This window comes from Phocoena phocoena, chromosome 5, assembly GCF_963924675.1.
Source record: "Phocoena phocoena chromosome 5, mPhoPho1.1, whole genome shotgun sequence".
NCBI classification, from domain to species: domain Eukaryota; kingdom Metazoa; phylum Chordata; class Mammalia; order Artiodactyla; family Phocoenidae; genus Phocoena; species Phocoena phocoena.
Genome location: NC_089223.1, coordinates 18,167,220 through 18,178,307, shown reverse-complemented (window position 1 = coordinate 18,178,307; position 11,088 = coordinate 18,167,220). Strand labels below are relative to the sequence as shown.

General features: G+C 36.6%; 1 non-coding gene across 1 annotated transcript; it reads left to right on the top strand.

Annotated features, from left to right (window-relative positions):
• Nucleotides 1-10,371: 10,371 nt before the first annotated feature.
• LOC136124013 (U1 spliceosomal RNA) lies at nt 10,372-10,534 on the top strand. The gene has a single exon (XR_010655960.1). It is a non-coding gene; the product is annotated as a U1 spliceosomal RNA (small nuclear RNA).
• Nucleotides 10,535-11,088: the final 554 nt, after the last annotated feature.

The window sequence follows — 11,088 nt, the reverse complement described above, 5'->3', positions numbered from 1 at the left end:
CATATTTTGTCTTTCATACATTCCACCTTCTTCTAAGACTTAAAAGAACATAAATTTCAAAAACACAAGTCCTAAAGGTAAAGCCACTATTATCTTGATGCTGTGATTTAAATTAGTATTGCTCAAGCAAAATAATGTTTGTCAAATCTAATACATATATTATTACCTAGACTTAACAGTGTGAGTCACACCTGTAGACCACTGCTGATATATAGTGTTTTCTGGGGGAAAATGGCCAGACAGAAAAACGGAAAGAGAGCAAACCGTATAAGTTTAAAGAACAGCTTTGAGATTGGTTTCCTTTTGCTCTGAGGTGTCAATCACTTCTTGGCAGAAGTCCAGAATCTACTACCTGTGAACCTGAAGTGCAATTGGGAACATTTTCCCAAGAAGATGTTAATATAAGACTATGATTCTCATATTTTAATAAATGTAGGTTACTCATTTTCTTTTCTTCTGAGATTAGGATTTGAAATATTTAGTACACCAGTAAAGTTTGAAAGTTTATGCCTGTGGCAGCATCAGTCTCCACATTTTTCATTCTTTTCACTTTTCATTCAATACATCTTTCATTCTATTCTATTTTCATAGTCCACCAGGAATATTTCTAAATATTTGGATCACTTTCAAAACATTCCTGTCTCCTTCCATGGCCTAATTGACATGTGTAATTGACAACCTGTCCTGAACTGAGTGTGGGCTCTAATTCTATTCTCAATTGTGAAGTATATTCCACATTAATAATAAGCAATTCTCTAAATAAAATTTGGGGGGTTGTACCCCCAGCTACCCCGTTATTCTCCTTTTCTCTTTGTATTTTCGTAAACTGGCAGCTCCTCGCATCTTCCTTAGCTATACATTCTATTTTTTCCCATCACCGAGACTGTTGAGTCTGCTTTACACAAGGGAATTCTTTAGCCCATCAGGATAGCTTTTTCATGGTTTCCAATTTTAGCTCAGCAGAAGAATTCTTCTCTGAAGATTTCTGAAGAAGAACTCCTGTTCTGATGTTTTCAAAGCATATGTTCTTGGAGTTCCAGTGAGAAGCAAGATCTTTATCCCCACGTTCCTTCATCCTCAAGTGTTGAGTTTCTGTAACTTTCCCACTTCCATACTATTACAAAGATCAATTTCTGCTTTCCTTACATAATAAGACATTTCTTTTCTTCCTCAAGTATTTCCCTCTCAATTTAATCAAGATTCCTCTGAAGTTGGTGACCATTTTCACTCATTCTTTCTCATATGCAGTGTCAATCCTGTAGCCTCTATTCAAATTTATTCACTTTCTTTAGCATATCAATTTCTAAAGGCTTTTTGCCTGAAGACATATTTACCCACTGTCTATGAGGTCTTCCTGCAAACTATAAACTTCTCCAGCATGAATCTCTCAAGTGCACTAAGAATTTGCATTGCACTATAGATGCTTATTGCCATAGAATGAAAGCTCATTGGCACTTCTGGAAGGCACCAGCAGTTCAGGCTTCCAGACCTCTTTGTGGTAGGAGTCTATTAAACTGTCTTCCCCCCATCTCCAGCCAACATCGTATCTAGCTAACACTAAGTGTGCACTAACCAGCATGCCTATCTTTTCTTTACTAACTCAATGTTCCCCATGCTAGACTTTGAAAAGACTGAAGGTCATCAATCATTTTGTTTTATAATATTTGTGCAAATATAGATTATTTAAAGTAATCTTATTCCAATGCTATTTTTGAAAACTCAGCTTATTTTTTCTTTGTTGCTGAATTTCCTTTTTGCCCCCCCAAAATGAACTAAATACAATTAAAAGTTTATTCTGTTTACTTCTTGTTATCTCTCTCCTCCCTGCTATTCCACCTACCTGAAAATTCTCTCCTAGACAGCATGGGAATCATACTACCACTTTCAGCTACTACCACTGCCTTACCACCCCCTTTCTAGGGTAGCTGCTACGTTTTACATCAGAAAGGTTTGGCTCTCTGTGACTGTGGGAAAATTATATAACTTTTCAGAATCATACGTAAAATTGTGATAATTACTACTTAATTCATAGAATTACTGTTATGATCAAGTGAAACAACCTATATCAGACATGTAGGAGAGTCTAATGTCCCTCCACTTTTAAAAATGTAGTTAAATGACTCACCAAAAGACAGACATCAAAACACTGGATTTCTGTATCTTGATCAGAGGACTTTAAGTAACTAATCTTCAAGTTGTAACTGGATGTTTATATTAATATTAATGATATGATCTAGTGATTGTTTGCACCCCTGATGGCTACTCATTCTTTTTTACATAATTAGGATCTACAGCCAAAGGTGTCACGAAGACTGAGTTCATCACTACAAGAACAACAGTGATAAATCTTCCACTTCCAAATGCTATTTCAACATTACAAAGTCCCCAATCCAAGAGTAAGTACAAGAATTTGTGCTGAAATGTTAAACTAGTATATTGGATAGAACTAAACTCAGAATGTTTTCCAGCCCACAGCTACCAAAGAACAATGCCTTACTTATATTCTCTCCTAGTCTCTACCAAATGGGACAACCATTTAGCGACATTGCTTTGTACAGTGATACTCTATCCCTCCATAGCCACAAATGAGTGGATGCCAAGGACGATCAGTCCAAGCCTGAGCAATAACCCATGATATCACCTGGCACAAAAAGGTGAGCTTGGCCAAAAGATTAGACAACTTTGATGAAATGGAAAAATTCTTAGAAACAAATTGCTAAAACTGCCTCAAGAAGATAGGAAGACTGAAAAGACCTAAAGCAATTTAAGATTCTGCATTAGAAATTTAAAACGGGCCCATGGAGAAAACTCCAAGCAGGATGGCATCAAGTGTGGATTCTATCAAAATATTCACAAAAGAAGTAATACTAATTCTTCTCAAACTCTTTCATGATGTAGAGGAAACATCGCACAGATAATTATGTGAGACCAGTATTACCCTAACACCAAAGATAGAAAAGAATGAAAAGAAAACACAAATAAAGAAAGCTACAGACCAATATCCATCATGAACACAGATACAAATATCCTTAATAAAATATTACAAAAAAATCTGTAACATATGAAAAGTGATATAAAGAATGAACAAATGGAATTTATCCAGGAATGCAAGGTTGGTTTAACATATGAAAATCAAGTAATGTAATACACCATATTAGTAGACTCAGTAAATGCAGAAAAAGTATTTGACAAAATATAACACCCACTCATAATTAAAACTCAATTAAATATAAATAAAATGGAACTTCCTCAAACTGGTAAAGGATATCTATGAAAAATATACAGCAAACATCATACTTAACAGTGAAAGACTTAATACTTTATTCTTAAGATCTGGAACAAAACAAAGATTCCACTCTCCCCAATTCTATTCAAAATTATAACTAGAGGTTCTAGATAGTACAATAAGCTGATAGATAGATAGGTAGATAGATAAATAGATAGATAGATAGAATCATTCATTCAGATTGGAAAGGAGGAAATAAATGTGTTTCTCTCAGTAGACTGCATCATTATCTATGTAGAAAACCCAAAGATTTCACAGTAAAGCTACTAGAACTAACAAAGAGTATTCTATACCAGAGGATACAAGATATGCACAAATAAATCATACTTCTTTATGTTAGCAATGGCAATCCAAAAAATAAGGAAATAATTCCATTATAATAGCAACAGAAAGAATAAAGTATTTAAGAGTAAATTTAACAATAGAAATGCAAGATTTGTACACTGAACTATAAAACACTTGTGTGAGAAATTAAATATATAAATGGAAATTTCTGAGTTGGTGAACATGTGAAGATTTGAGGAAAATGGTGCACTAGGAGAGGACATGGAAGCTCCACGTCCTTTCTCCATACCTTGTCCTGTGCATCTCTGCCATCTGGCTGTCCCTGAGTTATATCCTTTTATCATAAGCCAGTGATCTAATGAGGCAACGGAGTGAATTATCAAGAAAGATTTGTCCCCATCAGTAGGGCTAGTGAGTACCAGAATTAACACCTGGGCATATCTGATTCCTTGCCCTGTGTTCTCTTCTTTATTGCATGCTGCCACCTCCCTGAGTTTTTTGTCTTAAGGCAGATAGTCATATGAGTATAATTGAACTAAGTAAGACTAGTCAGTGATACCTGGCACATCACCTGGAGGGGCTCTAGTGGGTGTCTGGGACCCTAAAAAGGACACATCATGGGATCAGTTTCCAGGCAAGAGGAGCAAAAGAACTAAGGGACCCCCAAAGCCAAAGCAGAGCTGAGCCTATTCTGATCACATGCTCTGGACATTCACAATGTGGAGCCTGGTATCAGAGCACATCTGGGAGATGTGGCAGGTGTGAGCCAACAGGCCAGACACAGCAGAGCAGGGAGCGAAAGGCAATATATGCATTTTTAATGTAATGCACACACAATTTAAATAATACATTTATTTTAGTATTATGTGAAAAGACCACTTGTTAGTTTTAGTGATTCAGACAAGCCCACTAAGGGTCAAAAATGAAAATTTTTCATTAGTACAATTACATCTGGTACTTGAGCAAAGAAATCAGACTTTAAAACATTACTGCCGGTGGGAAAGTGCTAGTGAGATGCAAAAATGACATCATTTTGATTCTGACTTTAGCCACATGAAGCCATTTCAAGGGTTCACAAGAAAGATGGAATCACGGGGGAAAGAAAAGTAGAATATGAGTGTGTTGTTTCTGTATGTTTAAAAAATTTTAAAAGCCAATGATGAATGTTTTGAACATTTGCTTCCTTAGGTTTTATACTGTAATAATCTACCACCAGTTTTCATAACAAATATATTTGTTTCTAAGTATATAACCATCAACAAAGATAGAAATAGCAAAAGTTAAATGCAAACAGAAACACTTTACCTAACCATATATAAAATTGTTAAAAAAGTGCACAAAAAGAATCCAAGTACTTTAAACAACGTAGTCTTAACTGCATACCCTCCTCAGTAGAACAGATAAAAAGGGGGAGAGAAAAGGAAAACACTGCAGAGAAATCCTGAAATTCACTTGATGAGTTTGTTTTACTGAAATGAATATAGCGAATCTAAATACTTGGTACTACAAGATTGAAAAAACATATAGATGTGTTCTCAATGTGAAAAGGGGAGATACAAATACAGAATGGGGGAAGGAAAAAAACACTGCATTATCATACTGAAACCAAAGGCATCAGCATAACCTCACGATTAAAATTCAAATACGTATTTAACATTGCAAAGAATAAATAAATAAATAGACAAACATTACATGTTTATGGATTGGAAGACTTGATATTTTAAGACGGCGGTTGCTTCCAAGTTGATCAATAATTGATAAAATAGTCAGTGCAATCCCTATTAGAATACCAGCAGGTTTTTTGCATAGAAATTGATAAACCAATCCTAAAATATATATGGAAATGAAAAGGACCTTGAATAGTCAAAACACTTTTGAAAAAGAACAACAAGATTGGAAGACTCGAACACAGCCAATTTCAAAACTTACTCTAAAGCTATAGTAATCAAAACAGGGTGTGGTTAATGTGTTAAGAATAGAATGATTCATAATAGTGAAACACTGAAAATAATCCAAATGTCCATTAACTGGCGAAATAGAATATCTCATTTGATTTTCCATTTGGAATTCATCTGTAATATTCCAAAACATGGGATATCTGTATAATAGAATACTATTCAGCAATTGAAAGGAACAAAATACTGATACATTCTGTAATAGCATGAATCTGAAAAACATCACACAGTGAAAGAAGTCTTTCTCAAAATACAACGTATATGATTCCGTTTCTGTGAAATATCCAGAAAGGATATTTTTATAGGGACAGAAAGCAGATAAGTGGCTGCCTACACCTGGAGATGGGCCTGGGGATTGACTGCAGAAAGACCCAAGGAAGTTTTTTGTGTTGAAGAAAAGGTTCTAAAATTGTAGTATAGTGATGGCCACACAACCCTATACATTTACTAAATATTATTGGGTTGTGTACTTAAAATGAGTGCATTAAGTGGTGAGTTTCCAAATAAAGATTTGTTTAAAAACAAAAAGAAAGAGAATGTTGATCTAGGCCAATAAATTCCCTTCTGGGTAATCTGAACTAGAAAACCCAAAGAAACCAAAAAGTCAGAGGAACTGTAGTGGCAAGGTTTTAGTAGAGTTGAGTCTGAGACAGCCACGGTGATTGGTGTGTATGCCTGCGGCATAAGGAAGCACGTATTATGAGTAAGCAGAGTTGGTAGAAGAAGAATGGAGAGAGACTATGTGCGGAAATAGAGAGACCCCGCGAGCAAGATGAAGTTGTTCAGGCGAGACAGAGAGAGTAGCAGTTCTGAGAGGTCCCCTGATTCCTGACAGTTTTCCAGTTCCAGTCCACATGTATCTTCACAACAAGGACTTTCCTTACTCTGGCCTCTGTGACTGGAAGTAATCAGTACTTTTAGTCAAACTATCCTGAGTAGAAAAGCTAGCAATCTTCTGTAAGAGCCTTATCAGATCCCATTCATTATAAATACAGGATGTACTGTTGGCATACCCATAGTCCTTAAGACAAAGCAGCTACAGGTGACTCACAGTCTCCAAGTCTCTTCTTGGGAGACCTCTAGGGTAGAATGACACAGCAAGTGGGGACTGTGGACGCCCAAGGCCCACTGTTGCCTAGAAACACATCAAGAACCTCCATTTCCCCGCTTTTTTATTGTAATCATCTTAGGCACGACATAAAAAAGGTTATCTAGAAAATGTTGAATTTCACACCATAATTGTAAACTAATCATTTTATTTAATTAGTCACCACATAAAGGAACTTAAAGAAGAGGGTAATTTTTCCTTCATAAGAACATTTTTTTGTGGTAGTGTTTTGGGCTCTGATGAGTAGAACCTATTTTGTAGGCAATATATGTCTGAAAAGTACCTTTGGCAAACCAAAACCTCATCCATCTCATAATATGACTGCACCCAAGACAAACATGAATAAAAGTGAATACGCATCTGCAAAATGTGTAGCAGTTGAGGATTAAACTCAAATAATTTGTACTTTGCCCTGACACCCACCCAGGCAGTGCCTGATGTGGAAAATGTCATTCAAGAACCATGGTTTATTAAAATTAGCACTTAGAAGTCTGTGGTCAATCCCATGGGTCACTTGAGGTTCCTAATTCTGCCTTGATTCATGCAATAAAATGCCCTCTGCATCTCAGTTCTGGAGACTCCTGTATTTATTTAGCTTCTAAACACAGTCTGAAGTGGCTTTCTTCCAAGTAGTTTAAAAAATACACCCACAAAATCATTTCTTGAAAAATGAAACACCCTGGAAAGCAAGGTAATGAAAGAAGGGTACTTACTGCTTCCCTTTGCATTTGCCATTTGATTAACCAGTTCTATGTTAAGTCCTTTAGAAATTTTATTATAAAACTCATTCTTTGGGCAGCCATCCTCCCTAGATCGCTCTCATTCCTCAAGGTGCTTCCTGCTAAGCATGGACTCCACTTGATATAATGAGTTTGCACACATTTCCATCGGTGCCTGATGAGACCAGGAGTCTGCCCAGATTCCTGGTTAGCAGGGCAATGCTCCCTTTCCATCTCCACCCCTCACACACAAAAGCATTCAAAATTAGTGGAACCAAGACAGAGAAACAGAAGGAGAACAAAACAATCTATAGGCAGGGGAAGGTTGAACACCTCTTAAACATATGGGCAATGGGTCCTCGCAGAGTGACTCTCAGATAAAGGCACTGTGGGTACATTATCTCAAATGCAGGCTTGTTTTAGAGTAGAGCTATTGAGGTCTGTTGCTTTACCCCCTAGAAAGGTGGAATGTAGATCAAAAAAGCATGTTCTCCAAACATTTCTAATCGTTTCCCATTCTCTTAAAGTTGTGTGCATTTCTCCTGTTTTATTCTTTTATTCTGCCTGTAGAAGACAAATTTCTAGAATACTAGGATTTTTAAGATAGAAATCCTCATTAATTCAGTGATCTGACTTTATAAAGAAACGTGGGCCCTTTGGATTAATTAGTAACTTAATTTATTCACTAAAAATCTTTTGGAGAGCATCGGTGACCTGACATGCCCCCTAGCTTCTGGAAATTGCCAGTAATTCTCTGCATTCCTTGGCTTAGAGATACATCACTCTAATCTCTGCCTCTGTCTTCACATTGTCTTTTTCCCTGTGTGTCTACATACGGCCTTCCCTTCTGTGTCTCCTCTTCTGTCTGTGTCTTCTTTTTTTATAGAGACAATTTCTTGGGATTTGGGGCCCACCCCAATCTGGAATGATTTCATCTCAAGATCCATAATTACACTGGCAAAGATCCTCTTTCTAATAAGGATGTATTCACCGGTTCTAGGTACACATATCTTTCCAAGGAAGTCAGGGGGAGGGGGATGTCACCATTTAACCCACCCCAGACCATGTCCTGAATTTACCCTTGTTACGCCTAGATTTCAACATCCATGCATTTGTCACTGTCCATTGGTAGGGCTACCTCACGGGGCACTGAGGAGTGATTCAAAGAAATGTCAATCACAGGAGTCCCCATCCTCCAGTATCTAAACTGTGGGAAAATTGGACGTAAAACTCTGTTGTAAAATTACAAATCTTCTCTTTCTGAGTTCCCTGTTTCTGCCAGTGGCTTAAAAATGTGGCATCCTCTCTGACTCTTTTCATTTCCTTTGCATACCTGATGGTTTCTGAAGAGAGAATAGAGAAGTAAAAGGAAGATGGAGGGGAGAAAGCAAAATAGATGCTTTTCTTGCTGGAAACTTAGTCATTCAGATATCTATAACCAGATTTGAAAGCAGGTATAGTTCATACTGTAAGAGATTGACAGGGAAGGAGAGACCATTGCTCTTTCTCCCTTTAGTGGATTTTATCTTAGCTGAAGAGAGAATGTGGAATAAGGTTATAGGTAGAACACAAATTGAGATGGGCAAATGCCAGGACATAACTCTACTAAGGCAAGTGCGTGGATAAAAATACTTCTCAGGTTTTTGCCACTTAGAGCTTCTGCTACCACAGCATATACAATATTACAGACTGGAAATCTGAAGGGAAAAATCTGACTTTTGTTAAGTAAAAACGAGTAACATTTATAAGTAATCAGTAGGTTATTTAGTCAGAGTTAATAACATTTATATGTAACAAATAGTTTATCGTATAGGTTTCCTTTTTGCATAATTTATCCTAGTTTAGTATGGAGTTTGTTTAACACAAAAATCATATATAATTGTAGTAATCAAGTAGCCACTTCAGATATACTACTTGTTGAACATGAGGATGGCCTCTGCCCAAGCCTGTGCTTTTCAAGGCACCACAACCTTCTTAAAATTAAAAAAAAAGGGGGATCTACAATCATGCCAAGAGGAAGTTAGCTTATTGGTTACAAACAATGATTCTGAAATCAGATAGCTTAGGTTCAAATAATAGCACAACCATTTATTTGGACTGGGGCCTTTGGTAAGCTCCTTAACTTCTCAGTTTCCTCATCTGTAAAGCAGTTGTAATAAGACTACACCCTTACAGGATTCATGTGAAGATTAAAAGAGGTAAAAATATATAAAGCTTAAAACAGTGTCTGGAAAGTAAATAACACATTTTAGCTATTCTTTTATTAATGATAGTCCTTATAAAAGCCAGGCAAAGTTGGTATTTATGATACCAGTTTCACAAATAAGGAAACAGGTTCAGAAAGACTAAGTGACTTGGCCAAGGTTAAATTAAAAGATGAAATTCAGACCCTGTTTTTCTCGCCTCAAATCCCATAAAAGTCACTATACCACACTTGTTCTCATTACAACTGTTTTACGTAAGGTATCTGAAGGAATTAGACAACAACTAGCTTTTAATTGGGTGCATCATATGCTTGACGAGTAGGAGTTCAATCAATATGAGAGACTGACGGACTGACAGGCTGGTTGAATATAAACCTGTGATTCTCACCAGGGTGGTTCTCTTGCTGTTACCAGATTTATTCCTGACTGTAGTATTTGTTCATGCTGCCCTCCTCATCTGTATGGTCCTTCTTTCAACCCCTTGTCCTTCCTCCACTTACTTATTCAAATTCTACACAACTATCAAGAGCCTCTGCAAGACGCTACCTCAGTATTTCCCACAACTTAATGAGTGTTGCCAGATATGCGTACCATCTGCACTATTATTTATTTAGTACTTTCTTTCAATTGACGCACTTTTTATTCTTAAATTTGTTTGAAAAGTAAACCATCATAAATGAAAAACCAGTCTGACTTGGCATAAACAGAAGCTAGAAAGTCACTATGATGTAAGCAAAATAAAATAAAATTCTAGTTAGATTTTGTTGCTTGCCAAAGGCTCTGTTGCTTGTCCTTGTTTAAGAAAATAAATCAAATACTTACCTGGAAGGGGAGATACCAGGATCATGAAGGTGGTTTTCCCCCGTCGAGGCTTATCCATAGCACTCTGGATGTGCTGTGCTGACCCCTGTGATTTTCCCAAATGTGGAAAACACCACTGAATAATTTGTGATTGTTGGGGACTGCATTCTTCCCGCTGTGGGGTGAAAAAAAAATGATAAGCACATGCTACGTATTAATGACATATTTGCATCAAATTAAAATTTTGAAACTTCGTCATTGAAACAAACAAAAAAGCTGAGAAGAAAATAACTTTCTCATTTAGTGTTTCAATCTTATTTAATGCCACTTTCCAGTACTGCCTCATAGAATCTCTCTTACAATGCTATGCATCTCATACTTTAGAAAACACTAATTTATCTGATCACCTATCCTCATTAGTTCTCTTGTGAATGTCACCATTTATCTATGACATTTATTTGGGAACTTAATTACAATGTTTCTTACATGATATTTAATTAGTTTGTATCATTTCATGTGGGCTGATAAAGGAGGAATACTCAGGATAACAAGGTCTTAGTCACAAGTCACAGTTTAGCCAAACCAGAACTCATCTCATGTACAGTGGCTCAGTCAATGCTTTGTTTGGAAGGGGGTGGGGGGTGGAAATAAGAAGGAAAATCTGAATTGGTCCTAGTAAATTATTTTTAAGCAAATCAGAAAAGAATTATATATGGGAATGGCTGTATAT